The sequence below is a fragment of the Ciconia boyciana genome, chromosome 1 (genome assembly GCF_034638445.1).
Source record: "Ciconia boyciana chromosome 1, ASM3463844v1, whole genome shotgun sequence".
NCBI classification, from domain to species: Eukaryota; Metazoa; Chordata; class Aves; order Ciconiiformes; family Ciconiidae; genus Ciconia; species Ciconia boyciana.
In genome coordinates this window covers 189,770,924-189,778,499 of record NC_132934.1, presented here as the reverse complement: position 1 = coordinate 189,778,499, position 7,576 = coordinate 189,770,924, and the positions used below count along the sequence as shown (strand labels likewise).

Sequence of the window (7,576 nt, the reverse complement as noted above, 5' to 3'; positions counted from 1 at the left end):
ACCTGGCAAATGTTTTGATAACTTAATACTTTTTAAAAGAAAACTTGTTTGTTACTGAAGATTTTGGGAGCCCAGAAGAAATATAATCTAAAAAATAACAGAGCTAAAGATCCAAAGAGATGTTTCTTCTTTTTCCCATTTTTTCCATTTCCTCTACCTTGAACTGGTTCCTCCATGCTAGCATTTTAGAGGCCTTTTTATTGGTGGCAGATTCAAATATCTCCGAGATATTCACCGTACAACTCAGCAAGAGTCCACATTTTCCTCCAGCAGTGGAAAAATGGCAGGGCTAATAGTCTGGGGTTTGTTACTAAAAATGAGTCCTCATACAAAAAAAAAAAAAAAAAAAATTTAAAACATTGTTTAGAACATGTGGTTTGCTGCTATTAAGTTAACAGTGGAAAATCTCATTACTTTTAAAGTTAATTTTATTTTGTGGTGGGATTGTTCTCTAGGCTGAAGCAGATTTTCTCCTAAGCAGAGCCTCTAATCCTACCTTACAGTCTTCTGTTCAGCAAGTCACTCTTTGCATAGCTTGGCTAGATGCATGTTTTAAGTCAAAGTGCTGAATTAAAAGGAAAAAAAAGAAGAGAAAGAACTTTTTCCCACACGTGCCTCTGGGGCTGCTAGCAGGCACTCGTGTGCCATCTTCTCCAGCTCTTGCTCTGACTAGAGGAGTTTTCCAATAAAGATCTTAGGTTAAAGGTGCTCTTCGAGCAGTGCTGACAAAGTTTCTGCCTCTAATGAAAGATTAGATGCTGCTGAGTGCTCTGATGGGGTAAATTAGAGGTTGGACAAATTCTGATGCCAGCTCCGCACAGGAAGCACCATGGAGAAGCAGAGGTGTAAGAAAGCTGTGACATGGTTTGACGGACTAAGGGTTCTGAAAATCAAAGTGGCCAAACAGAGAAGAAAATAGAAGACTGTAAAGGTTTCTAGTTCAGGTTTCTTTTCAAATTTTGGAAGCAGCTAATCTGACTTCTGACTTTTCATTGAGGCTATAATGATTTACAATAACAGAGAACCAAATCTGCAATTTGAGGGGAAAATAACCCCAAGGCAGAAGCCTTGCTTACAGCTTGTGTGCTATATATGCATATATGTATCCTACTCACAGGTTACTATGACTCAAATCTGAAACTCTGATGGTTTAAAATACCAAGTGAGATTCGGAGTCACATAATATTTGCATTCCACCAACAGCCCAATGTTTTTTTTCAGTAACATATGCTCACACCATATAAAACGCACCCTTGTGCAGAGGTGAGCCATTGTATTGTAAATCCCACTCCCAATAATCCTCGTGTAACTCAGTCTGTGAGCTGTACTTCAGGATACCCCTAAACCTTCAAACTCAGCCATTCCCCTTGCACTCTGCACTTTCCTAGGTACCGGTTCACCACGAGAATTTGACATATGAATAAGCAAAAAATATGCACACAAGATCACTGATTATTTGATATTAATTTTTCTTTTTTTCTGAACATCACTCTAGTTCTTCTCAACAAAGTTGCTGAAGTCTGAGATCTCCATCTGGAAGCTGACTCACTTAGCTCCACTGCTGCTGAGGCCTTGCTTCTCTGTCAGTGATCGTTTTGGAAGCTCAGGAGTTCAGTCCCTCAATATTTTGGGGGAAAGAAAATGGATCAGCTGCCCAGCAAACAAAGGAGCCCTGACCAGTCTGAACTCATACACGCTCAGCAATGCTCTGCTAAAAGGTATCTCTGTCTCAGTGCCATTCGTAGGCTTGTTTCAAGCCAGTTGCACTACAGTTTTACAAAAAATGAAAGCAGAGCAGAGGGTTGTTCATTGCTTCGCTGTAAATAAGACTACCTCGGGAGGAGGGGTCTGATCTTCACAAGGGCATGAGCACCTGCAGCTCCCATACCAGCTAGGAAGAGCAGCAGGTGTTCAGCATCTCTGAAATACCAGGCTTTGAACTTAAAACGCATGAATCCTCGGATAACCTCCCAGAGGTGGAGTGACTCCTGCCATTTTGGGACTGGATGCCATTTAGCGCGTTGTTAGAGATTTAGGAAATGAGTTCAGAGCTGGTTACAACTCTAAAAAACATACAGACTGGGATTGGGGAAAGACCTAAATCACTTGGTTTACAGATGAATAAAAGCTAAATGTAACTAGCCTGGGACTGAGGAAATTTCATCTCTTGGCAGATGTCTAAAGTATCAGCTGAGACAGAGAGCGAGAGCAAGACCTTGCTCAGATGGAGGGTGACGCTTTAGAGCTGCGGCGTTCATCTGTGCCACGGGGTAGTGAAACCAACTCATTTTTGACATCTCACATATGCGCAATTGAAAAGTGAACTTGCAAAAAGGGGTTATTTCAAGAGCTGAGTGAAACTAGCTTGTTCAGTTTGCAGAGTTTTTGTGTTAACTTTCTTATGTTTTGCTTCATACAGTTCTATACCCCAGGAGTTTTGCTTTGAGTTTTAGCTTCAAACAAAGCAAAACTGATTGTAAACCACTGTATTTTGACTTTTCATGTTGAAACTATATCTCACCCAGAAAGTTTCAAAAGCCAAAGTGCAGAGTACTGGTAGCCTGGGGTTTAGCTCAGCCCGTGTTCAAGCTGTCAGACAGAGGGTCAGAGGCAAGCTTTCCCTACACACAGTGATGTTGAGACCTGGCTTTTCTGTGCAGTCCCACGTCTGCCTGAAACGACTCAAAACTACCCAATTTTATGTAGTTTCTTCCAGGAATAATAGGCGAAGACATCCCAGAGTTGTCAGATTAAACTAACATTAAATAGTGGCAAATTAGTAATTGTTATTTTTAATAGATTTGTTTCTAGCTAGGTCAAATAAAATTATTACAAAGGTTTGCTTAAACAGAAATACAGGGATACAGATAGCATTATTTACTGCTAAATGAATGCTGTTTTCTTACCTTTATCTTAACAGACATGATTTGTCACAAGTAGTACGGTAGTGTCCAGAAACACCTTCCTGAAGGAAGCTTTGAAGAAACACCTACTTAAACATATTTGTATCCTTTCTTTTATCCACTTTCTACATTTGTTTTCTTAGCAGCCCTTCAGCCCAATGGTTAAGACCGTGGATTATAATTCTTGATGGCCACAGAAAATCATTTCTGTCTAATTTACAACAGCACTTGTTATCATATTTCCATGGTCATCATTTAACTTTCCACTATATTAATAACCAAGACTGATTTTTACCTAGCAAGCTACCTAAACCCTCTAACTTGACAAAAACACTGCATAATTATTTCTCTTTCTAACCATCAGAGAAGGTCACTACGATGACTCTGGGTATCTGCATTTTTCCTGTGTGATTCACTTACACCAAGCAAACCCTCTAGACCTACATTCTTCCTTTTTTGAATTTCTGCTTAACCAATAGGATCAACAGGTCCCCTTCTCCGTGGGTGGTGATAATGTCAGTACACCACTACCCAAATAACCTTTCTCTATAGGGAAATGCTAACATTTAATTCTTTAAATTTAAACCACATGTATGTTGGTCTCATAACTGCACTCTGTATTAACTGCCTTTTGTTGTTAATTTGTATCACTAAAAGTCTTAATGAAACCAGTTATTTAAATTGGAAATGTTAAGTGCAGTAGACATCTAAAATTCATGTATGAGCTATAAAACATCAAAATATTTAAATAGTAACTAAATATTTTACCTAACCGTTGTAAACACATTTTCAGAATTAATAATGACACAGCTCTGTGTATGTTCAGTGTAAAGCTGTGTCTCAGAAGAGCTGTTCTTTTTAGCCCATTTCAGGGAACATAAGCAATGACTTTCGAATAGTTTCTATCTCTTACTGTCATCTTATCCAGAAACAAAAAGTGTCATTTAAGTGCTGTCTACATGAGACCTCCACCAAGAAGAGCAAATTATGTGTGGGTTGACCACATCCAGTTTTCCTCCTGGTACTCTCTGGAAGAGGCACTGCCCCTCTATACATTCTTTGCACACATTGCCATAGAGTGACCACAAATATACAGCTGCCAGTGGAGTAAAAATATTGGTATTTGGGACAAATACTCAGGGACTTCTTGTTCAAACAACATGAACCACAGTTGGGATAAAGTGTAACGGTTTCCTCAAACTAAATTGTTCCTCAGTAAAATTTAACACAACAGCAACTATTAAAAAATGAATAGACAGATTAGCTCTAAAACTGCAATTATATTAAAAACTAGGGGGGGTGGAAAGACTGTATAAAATTTTAAAGTGTTTTCTATAACCTCTAGAAATGAAACAGTTTATTTAATGTTTACACATATGATTTAGATAACATTTATATAGTTCTATACTTATAGTCATTATTTTAATTATATATTTCACATGTCATCATATAGATGTGTTATTTAATACATATAAAACTGTAAATCTTTATGTTGCAGATAACAGAGTTTAGATATAAGCACATTATGTTTTGAACAGCATTTTTTAAAACCTGTACCACCTCCCAGGTACAAATTCACACTGACATTTTTTTTTAAATCTGAATTCTGTAGCTAATTCCATAAACTAAATGTTACACTACCCAGAATACACTTCAGTCCCCTGGACTAACATTCATAAAAGGAACTTCTTTTCCCAGTCTGGCTGGGGGAGCTTACTGGGGCTGGTAAATTATATCAAAAATAACAGTCATCTGAGATGGTTCCAATAACTCAAGAGATATTCTGTGGGCTTGGTCGCAAATTTCAGCATGCTTAGGTTGTAGCTCTCCAAGGCTTCCCGTAATGTGTGTTCTTTCCCATTTCACAATCTTTCAATTAATTCCCAATCCATAAACTTTTATCACATGCTCTGGTATTTGGTAAAAACATTAAAAATGCCATTATACCCTTCTTAAGGGACAAACTGTTCCCAGTTCTCTGTAGGAGTCTTCCTCCACCTTCATTCAGGCTCAGATTCCCAGTGATCAGTGAAATGAATGACACCAAAGGGGTATCTGTTTCTTGTTTCAAACAACCATCGCAGCCATGCCTTGGGGGTTCATCCTGAAAAAGATTGATAAAGACTTAAAAAAAAAAAAAAGAGTACATGAAAACGGTTCTGCTTCATTCGCAAATTATAAAATTAATATTGTACACTGCTAAATCAGGTTTTATGATTGCTTTGTAAGTCACCCCACATCATGCCTTTTTCTGTAACAATTTCATTTTTTAAACTTCTGCAAAAGTAGTCCAAATTCCTATCAATCATAATGCGAGTGACTGATTAAAAAAAGCTCATGGGAAAGTGTTCTCTGTCTATACAATCCTAATTAATGCCTGTGGTGAATTTTACCCAGAATTTGCTACCTTCCAGTAGCTTTAATTTTTATTTTAAGATGAGTTATATATTTTCTACATATACAATATATAACTTTTATGTATTATATACAATGAATTGTTCTTGTTATAAAAGAACAATTCAGTAATGCTCAACCCCACATTGTACGATTCATATATAACTACACTAACTAATATATTCAAGATTTTTAAGTTCCTTCTGATTCAGTAGACCATCAAAAATGGACCTGATTAACATAGGTTTCTAATTGCCTGTGTAATTAATGCAAGTATTTCTCTAAGTCCCTCTGAGTGCCCTGGTACCTGAAATTACCGCTTTCTTCAGCAAAATTAGTTTGCTGCATCATGCCCAAAACTGAGGAATTAGGCTTACTTTTGCCAGACTCCCAACAGTTTTGAACATCAGACTGCTACGTTCCTGATGAGAAGTCCCAGATTTCTGGCCAGGACCTTTTGTGGTGCATACCCTCAGCAACAGCAGCTCCCAGCTCACGCACAGGTTCAGCTCAGCCACCATAATTCAAAACAGACTCTTGATAGCGTCCTGTTGAACACAATAACTCCGTACTTCTTAGATACAAAATTACTTTCCTGCCTCTATGTCTTGTTAAACTTAAATAAAACACCTTAGGTGGAATTACCTTTACAGCTGTGCCATCTTTAATTTTGTTAAGCATTTGTAGAGGCATATTATCTTTTACAGCATTTATCTAAAGGAGAAATTCAGATGCCTAAAAGAAGATACCTAATGCCTGCTGGGATACCCTGGAGTATCCAGGATATCTGTGCAGGGCTGGCAGATAGGATGTGGGACCTACAGGAGACCCGCACCTTTGAACTGGCAGTGAGAGCCCAGGTGAGATCCCCAGGGGCTCTAAAAATGACACAGGAGGTCTATGTTTAGGCACATGCATTTGTTCTAAAATTAATAAAATAAAACACTAAAGTTAAAAAACAAGACTAAATAAAATTTTGTATTATTTCACTTAACTAAAAACATGAAAAAAAATGGTAAAAACTCCAGAGAAATAATGTTGGCTAAATCTCATACTTTACTGTGTAAAATTTTGTTTAAATCTCATACTTTACTGTATAAAAACCTGTCGGAGATCATCACTGCTTGTTATCTAGGTCCTATAAAAATAAAGCGCATAATGAACTAGTCACACTCACAATACTTTTATACTTTCTAACTTCAGATTTTAGAATACCACTACATTTTCAAAGTTAAATACTCAAAAAGTCAGAGAACACTAATACAGGCTTCATGCAAACCCAAGACTACAGCTTTTACCTATTTTAGAGTGAATTTTTTAATTCTAAATTTATATACTATTTTTTTTCATTCACCAACCGAGTGCTTGACACTGTTCATGAGAAAAGTGTTGTGACATTCATAGTTAAATAACGTCTTGAAAAAGATATGGCTGCCTACAGTACAATTATTTTACATCACTTTGTTGTAATTACAAATTCTAAAAATGTAAAATTAATTCCCCCTTTAATAAGCTCCTCGCAGCCAAGCCTTGGAGCTTGTTCTCCTGTTTTTCCTCAAGCAAATTTGCCTTTGATCCCAGGAAGAGTTTTGGTGGAGCATCATATCACAGTAGCAAATAATCCTTCGTAGTAGCACTTCTAGAAATGGCTGAGGAGAAGATAAACCTGGCTGGACTAGTCAACTGGAAGATGACCATGATGAAGATACGAGAAAGGTAGATACAGCGCTAAGATCTGTCAGGTGAAGTATTTCTAGTAGGGTGTGGAAGCTGTTGCATTAATGTTGTATGCAAGGCAATAACAAACGATGCACACTTCTGCTTGCCTTTGTTTAAAAAAGATTAAACTCAAAGTAATGCTGGGGGATGGAAAACTAAGCTTCTGAAAGAAAACTACGCAAATCTTATTAGTTAAGCCTAGGATGCTCGGGCCCAAACTTCCCAGCTACATGCTGATGCAAATGGTAGGGAAAGGGACCGCGTGGGTCCCCACAACTCCCCCCAGCCCACAGCCCGCTCCTGGGGAAAGTCAACGCTGGGTGAGCGGAGCCATCCTGGCAGGCTGTGCACGGCACGCTGGCCCACAGCCTAGCACCTCTGCCTTACTAAAATCGAGCCTGAAAGGGAGCGTCATTGATTTTCCTAAATATGTCAGCATGGAGAAAACCACAATAGAGGGGAAAAACTATTTAATGTAAAAGGACAATATAGACAGGAGGGCCCTGGATAAATTTAGGCTGAAAGATAGAAAAATATTTATAATCATCAGAGCTGTGATG

General features: G+C 38.1%; 1 long non-coding RNA gene across 2 annotated transcripts in view; it reads right to left on the bottom strand.

The window, feature by feature from the left end:
- Positions 1–4,372: 4,372 nt before the first annotated feature.
- The window catches only part of LOC140646396 (uncharacterized), an 87,950-nt gene continuing 84,746 nt past the window's right edge, over positions 4,373–7,576 (bottom strand). For both annotated transcript variants that reach the window (XR_012040422.1, XR_012040421.1), the window contains one exon: positions 4,373–5,007. This is a non-coding gene — a long non-coding RNA (uncharacterized lncRNA). The remainder of the gene's footprint in view (positions 5,008–7,576) is intronic.